This window comes from Meleagris gallopavo, chromosome 2 (assembly GCF_000146605.3).
Source record: "Meleagris gallopavo isolate NT-WF06-2002-E0010 breed Aviagen turkey brand Nicholas breeding stock chromosome 2, Turkey_5.1, whole genome shotgun sequence".
Lineage (NCBI taxonomy): Eukaryota > Metazoa > Chordata > Aves > Galliformes > Phasianidae > Meleagris > Meleagris gallopavo.
The window spans coordinates 97,589,863-97,598,150 of record NC_015012.2 but is presented as its reverse complement, the minus strand read 5'-3'; positions in this window follow the sequence as shown (position 1 = coordinate 97,598,150).

Genomic DNA, 8,288 nt, shown 5'->3' with positions numbered 1-8,288 from the left:
TTTATTCCCTCCCACAAAGTTAGGATTTCCTAGAAATTTTCATTTTTGCAAACAGCAGAGATTACAATTTCTAGAGTATCTACGGTACTACTGTAGTGGGACAATATCTTCCATATGATGTTAATGACTAATTGATTGCTTCGTCCACTTTGACAGTTTGCTAGACTTATATATATAGGACAAGATTTCTTTTCTGATTCATTATCTACTTGAGCCACTTCATAGAGCCATTTCTAAATGAATTCATCAAATACAGTGCATAAAGGACATAGCAGATGGATTAACAAAGTAAGCTCTGATAATAACTGTAGTTAAGTGAATAGCATTATGTCATTTAGATCAGATTTATACTGCACAAAATGTCTCCAATTGATGAGGACTGCCAGATTAAAAGTGTTCAGTGTAAATAGAAAATGGACAGTAAAAGATTATTGGCAAAATAAATTCAAATTAGCAATTACTAAACATATGCCCCGACTTAGAAAAGGATAAGATTGTTAGAGACAAGTTTTGAGAAGGTTTATGTGACATGTTTATGTTTATCAAGCATCATTTATCTTGTTTACATGTCAGTTCATACATTTGTAGCTAACAGAAAAGCTTGATTGCACAAAAGTTCATTAGAAGTGAACATGTCCAATTATCACAGAAATGACTCAGCTTCCATATTTTTCTCTTTCCTTTCTCCTAAGCATTCTTCACTAAGACTCTTTTTATTTATTCCAGTGGATCTCCCTTAAATTGTGGAATAGTCAATATTTCTTGGGAAGAATATCTGATTAATATTTTTCTGCCTGTTTACAAATTTGAGATACCGTGAAAATGTGGCTCTGATAAAGTAAATGTGATGTTTCCTCCTTGTTATCTCAGCTACTGTTCCAATGTATAATTTTTTGTCTAAGCCAGATTTTTTAGTTTAGCCTATATAGATAAAGAAAATAAAAGTCCCATCTACAACTGCAACTCTCATTTCCACCTGCCTGAATGTTACTGATAGTCCTCATTTTTGCTCCCATTACTAGAAAAAGTTCCCTTGAATGGAAACACACATTCAAAAGCTAGAAGCTTCTTTACTATTGTATTTAATTTCATTTTATTTTCACACTAACAAGATGAGAAGATAGGTTAAGACCCAGTACAAGTTCAAGAAAACGTAAGAGTCTACCTCATTTCTTAGTTCATCTCTGGAAGGTTTTAGTATGTATACCTGAATAATACTTTGGGGGATCCGTATGTCAATGCTAGGTTAAGGAGCAAAGATTATCCTGCCAGGATGAAGAATCCACTTTTTTTCAGAAGCGTATGCAGCCCTATTGTCAGCAGTCAGATTGAAATATCAAATGCTTTCTTGCCAGTTGTAGAGCTAGCTCCACAGCCTTAAGCCACAAAAGACTGATGTCAAGACTACACTATTCTGGGGAAGCTGTAACTCAACTGAATTTGTGTTCCTGAGTGTAATTCACAGAATCATACCCCCCTTCTACAGACAGGGTACCTTCCTCTAGACAAGGTTGCTCAAAGAGACCAGGTTGCTCATTCAATTAACTCTCATATAAGTGTGGAGGCTACTGCTACTTATGCTTGAGGTTATAGACTCATTAGTTCAGGTGAGTCTTAGTGAGTTTCCCTGTGTAGTTTCCCATGTAAATGAAATTTTATAGCAAGTATGAAGTCTATTCCTCAGTACAGAAGCATTATTTAGCACATATATTTAATTTGTTATAGGATTTTTTGTTGAAGTCACATCTAAGATTCCAAAAAAGCCAAGTTCAGACATAAATATTAAACTTAAATCACAGAAATCAGAGCTGTCCAGAATAAAATGTATGGATGAAAATAATGTCAAGTTGTTTTCCACAGATACAAATTTGATAAAAATTCTGTATCCAAGTTCACTGATTTTTGCACTTCCTCAAAATAAACAAACAAACGAATAAATAAATATATATTTTTTTTTAAATGCATCTAGATTATAAATAATTACAGTTCTCATCCTGATTAGTCTAGAATTTAGGAAAACAGTCTTTATCATCTTTGCGGTCCTTTGCAAATGATACCCTTATTTTGTTACGTGCCTAATGTGGAGTTACAAAACACACTTTCCTATAGGTAAAGTAGACCCTTGCTTGAATATAATGGGATGAATATCAGCAGATGACTTCAAAGTTGTGAAATTTTTTAGCATCAGGATGGAAGGAACAATGTTAAACTCACCTTCATTGCAGGTATCTCAAAGAAAGCTAGTCACCCTAGGTGTCTTTGTGGTCAGTAGAAAAAAGGTGCAGATGAAGTTAAACAAGGTGAATCTCATCCATAGGCTTAGGGAAAAGAGGGACTCAGGCACTCCAAGGAGATACAGTATATTTTCAAATATATGTTTAAAATACATTGTTTAAAACCATTTTTAAGTGTTCTCCTGCTCTCTTCTTTGACTGCATATGTAACCCAGAGAATTTGTTTGGAGGTGAGCTTTCAGACTGCTAGAATTGAAAGAGATGAGTCCCATTGACTGACTTGACAAGTCAATATTTACTGCACTGCAATAATTGATAAGAGTCCCTATAGGTCACAGTACTTACTTATTAACTGCTGATTACCACCAAGAAAACTATTTCTGGAACAATGCCTTATTTGCATCCCTTTATCAATTGCATATCAGTCACTTGTCAGTCTGATTTATCAGATTGTCAAAGTCTCAGTAGATCCATGGCTCAGATTCTTCCTTAAGAGTTGAACAAATCTAGTACCTCCCCAGGAAAATCAATAAAACTATTTTGAATGTCTAGCTATTTTGCTCTTTAAATGAACATAGTATTCAAGAAAACATCTTGCACATGAAAGGATAAGTAAGTCCTTTAGTCCTTCAGTTTACCTTTTTTCAAAACTGTGGAGTACTTGGTGGATAAAAGTATAATTTGTGATCCATTCTTTACTGACACTATTGCCTCACTGATTGCAGTGGTGTCAAAAAGTTAAATCTGTGTGAAATGGAAGTAAACTGTTCATTAAATACTAGTTCACTGAGTAGAAATATAGTTTTACAATGATCTCTGCATGGATTTCACACATTACTTAACGATACTGTATGTAGCCATTGATCTGACTCCATAAGGACCTGGGTAAATGACTTTAACATGATACAAGTGATAGGTATGACAAACTGTGAATTTTCTGAGACCAGTAGATTGTTAGGAACAGCATTTTAAAGAGCTCTGCTTAAGAAAGATATCATTTGCTATGTTCTGGAATTAATGATCTCATGTCACAGATAAGGTAGGTTTAATCAGTTCTTATGACTCAGAGAAATATTTAAGAAAATAATGAATATATCACGACCAGTGTAAGGACATTTTCCAGAACATTCATTGATTAGGTTAAAATAACCTTAAGATGTTTACTGGTCACTGTAAATGACATTAGCAGTTTGAGCATGAACTTCTAGTTCTTGTTCTTTATGATACTATTTTGATCCCTATCTATAACTGGCTAATAATAATGCCCTGACTCCTCCTGAAAGAAATGACTTGGTATATTAAAAGATTTCTTAAAATAACTGGCAGATTTCAACTGTGCACCTACTAAGTAACTTATTTGACTACTTGGTTGCACATTAAAATAAAAACCTGCCTTGTATAAATTTAGTGGTTAATCTGCAAACTTAATACTTGTAGAGGCACGTGACAGACAAATAATTGTTACCTCTAACAGCTTTGAGGGAGTAGTCCTCAGTTCTGCCACCTTCATAAGCAATTTCTTTCAACATACCAAACCTATTTATAAATAGCTGATTACAGATTTAAGGATGATTTGTCAAAAAGTTTTTTGAAACCAAGACAATAGTTTCTTTGTTATTAATGGGTTGTTAATGGGAACAGGAATAGAATAAGTATTCATTTCATCAGAGTTTCTTCGGAAAATAAAGGAACACTGCATAATCAGCAATCCAAAAGGATTGCAAGACTCTATATTAACACGGCACTTCGGAGAAGCATCTCATTTGAAGGTTAAACATCTGCAGTAGCAAAGGTGTTGATATTAACGAGATTTAAGCTCTTCTTTAATGCTGTGCTAAATATGTATGGCAGGTATAAACAGTTAAGGTCAAGTTAGGCAAAACTTGTTGACTGAACAGCTTGGTACTGGAGATGGTTTTCAAACATGTTACTACACAGTGGAAATCAGGGGTAGAAGCTTCTCTAGACATTGCATGAAAAGATCAAGTCCAATTCACCATGTTTTCATATGGTTTTATTTGTTAGCTATCATCAGACCAACAGTACGTGCAAATAAGTAGCACTTAAAATCTTATCACTTGATGTTGCTGAAGAGAAAAGAGTGAACGGGAAGGATTAAGACAGATAGACAGGGTAGAAAAGCAGAGGTATTAAACATGGGAGTACGTATTCAGTCTTGGCAAATAACCAAAATCTGGGCACCAAATTGCTAGCTGAGACTGTTGCTTACACATATATCCTATTCACTATTTACTTGCTAATTCCTTGGAAGATATGATTTGCTATAGTGGCAGATAAGGTTTATCTTTATTTATATTATAAAAAGCGTCTAGTCTTTCTGAAGTCTGATCTGTCGTTGTTTTCTCCCTCACATTCATTTTAATCCAGACAAATATTTATTGATCCATGGTCCTTCTAAAGATCTCTTTTAAAATAATTTTTTCCTCTTTGTCTACAGTTCACTTTTCCTCCATACTTTTATGTCACTCTCCTATACAATAAGAAAATTTGAGCATCTATGCTCCAGTCCTGATAAAACTTCCATAATGTTTTTATTTTTCTTATCAAATTTCACATTACTCTAGTTTAAGGTGCCATTTTTCATCATAAGATATTCTACCTATCCTCTCCTTAGTCAATGCTATTAGTCAATCTGAAAAGGAACACATATCAGTCACTTGTAGATCATGTCTACATTAATGATTAAATTATCACTCCATTCTTACTTCTTAATATCTGCTTTAAATTGCCTTATTCTCTTTTGTAAATTTCAGTGGATAACATTTTACTGTTTGTTTTGATTTAGTCTTTAAAAGCTGAATTAATTTCAGTTCTAGCACCTATTTTGTATTTTTTGACTGTTGTCTTTTTTTTTTTTTCCCCAGCTGAACGCCTAGTTACTTAATTTCTTGATTTTCTGTTTATTTCCCATAGTTTTTCTGAAATATTGAGTGGACAGTTTGATGTCCTTTTATACAGTGTTTCCCTTTACAATTTTAGAAATATTGCAGAACATAATGGAAATTACTGAATTTTGCTGTGTTCTAATCCTTTATTATTATGTCACACTGAATTTAATAACTGGCTTTCCAAATAGCACAAAGTCATCTCTCTTGTAACTGAATGCCTTAATTACAGACTGTTTAATTTAAAACTGTGATTACTCCTTCTGAGTTTTTTTTTTTTCTAACTAGTTCTTCTGAAATTTCTTTCATTGTAACCTAAGCCAAGTCTAATATATCATTAGATCTTAAAATTTTGAGATGCAATTTATCTGAATTGTAGTAGACATCTGAAGTACCTACTTTACAATGCAATGGATTATGTTCTGGAAATGGCCATTATTCATCACTGGCTGTCAAGAAAATGTTAAAGTGAATAGTCCAGATGTTGGTTATTTATGCTGTCATTCATCCAAATGAGTCTTCTTACTGCTTATCCCAAATGCAATGAACATGTGACAAGCACTACATGGACAAGAGCAGAATTTGGGATGACAGCCTTCTTGATAAGAAGGAGTTGTGTTTGGGGTGCCCTCAAAGAATTCCTATATATATCACAACTTCAGTCACTGCACTGCACTGTGTGGGCAAAGTCCCACCATGACAAGCCTTGTTTTTTCCTCCCCATCATGAATCTCTAGACTTATGCAAACAGAAATATCAGGTAGAAAAGAATTCAAGTGTTGAAAAGAGGTGCTGGGAATGGTTCTCAGCACAAGTGGAACAGGAGCTCATCACCAGCACCTGATTCACATTCAGCTGGTCTGAAAGGACTGAGCACAAATCATAAGATAAGGTGTAAGTTGCTCACACTCAGCTGTCCTGAATACTGATAGCCCACCCATCTGTGAGGACCTGGCCTAGCTTTAGTGTGCTGAAGACATTCTGCAGAAAACCCATACAGGAGGGGTGCCTCACAGGATATGGGCAAGAGCACTGACAGGCATTTAAGCTGTGCGGAGAAAGGTTTTAACAAATCTGTTGATTGTAACTACCTTCCTAGCTGCAGGAAAGAACTGAATACACTTCTTATTTCTTTCATTTTTTAACTTATGTTTTCCTTTATTTTTTTCCCTCTCTGCTTTTACTAAATTTATATTCCCCATGAGTGATTGTATGATTAGTCCTGGTATCTGAAAGAAACTCTCCAATGCCCTTCTATTGGTGAATCACATTTATTGTTGAAAAGTTCACCATTTTGTTATCCTTTGTATTTTTCATGCATATCCTCAAATAAAATATTATGTAGCACATTCTCTCACAAATGGCATAAAAAGGAATTCTAATTAGAGCAATAGGCTTTTAAGTGTGATATGCTCACAGCCTTTATTCCTGAGAGCGTTATCACATTGAGCGTCTTACTGAATATCTACAAGAGCCAAGAAACCCCATACTTAACTGCTTAGAGCAGTAAGTGTTCCAAGATGCTTCTCAGGCAAACAGATTTGAGGCTTGGCAGACTGTGTACACAGTAAAGATTGCTGATCTATGTAGAAAGTGATAGTGGACAGTGTCAGAGAGAATGTTTGATTTATATAATAAATGTATAATTATTATTTTTGACCAGAGGACTACAGGCCTAATTGTTTATTCTCTCTTTAATAGTCTTTTTTTTTCTGTCCAAAAGCACTCATTCCTCCCTGTTCCCTTGAGAACAGTTTCAAAGCCCACTCAAACCATTTCCTCAATGTTTCAAAATACAAGTTAAATTTGATAGAAAAGAGAAGATTCTGTTACAGAGAAATGTTAAGTGGATTGTACTTTGGATTTCGTATGGTTAAATATGCTTTGGTTTTATTTCCTCCTTTTCAGGCTCTACCAGCGAGTGTTGCTTCAGGTGAAAAAAGTAGAAGCGCTGTGAAAAGCAAACTGTGTTCTACATTAAACAGAATTTTCAGAGTATCTATGTTGGGATAGGTGATGTTTTGAAGAACTGATGCATAGAATTTCCAAGAATTTCTGTTATCTTGTGAGACAAATTTCTCTTTATGTTATTTTTATGCATGCCCCGGTCGTAGGAATTTATGGGCATCTGAACTGCTGCAGGACAACATTCCAAGTTTAAATGAGCCTGTAATATGAACTCATTATCTTGGGTGCAGAACTGTAATTTCAGGAAACTGTACTTCAGTATTAAGGAACATATTCTTCATGGCATTATAAAAATAGAATATATTTTTAGTAATTCACCATTCTATTGTACATTTCTTTTTGAATAAATTAATATCCACAATGAAAAGGAAAATTTACATAGAATTTGGAATGTAACTATATGTTCCATAAACTTTAGTTGTGTACTTATCAAGTGGTGTGAGAACGGCAAAGCGTAACCATCTGATGTGTTTAGTAGCGAACCATGCAATTCATTAAAGAGTTCTCAGGATATTCTGTTATTTTGGCTTGATTTGGTAAGGAGGCAGAAAAATGTGTTTCTAAGATTTTTTTCTGGTCCAATAACAGCTTAAGTTTCTGCTGTGTATGCATCTTTCCCTTCTTCATCCAGTCACTGAGTACTCCTTGTACCATTACATTACTTTATTCAATAAACTTAGTTTTTAAAGTTATGGAAAGAATCTCTTCAGAGGAAGAATATTTCCTGAAGAGTCATTTCTGTGGGGAAGTCTGTGATCAACCATTCTGGCAGACCTTATCATTTTTTACAGCTGCTTGAAAGGGAGTTGTGGTGAGGTAGGGATTAGTCTTTTCTCCTAATGATAGGATAAGAGAGAATGGCTGCAAGTTGCACCAGGGAAGGTTCAGATTGGAGATGAGGAAGAATCTCTTCTTACAAAAAGTGGTTAAGCATTAGAATAGACTATCCAGGGAAACGGTGGAGTTGGTGTCCCTGGAGGTATTTAATAAGAGAGTAGATGTAGCACACAGGGACATGGTTTACTGGGCAATATTGGAGGAAGGTGGACGCTTGGACTAGATGATCTTATCCAACCTTATTGATTCTATGATAGATCTCCTTATTAAGCATCTATGTAGCCAAAGGAGAGATAATTAAAACAATTAGTGGAGGTGGACACCCATGTAGTTTACCCTAAGA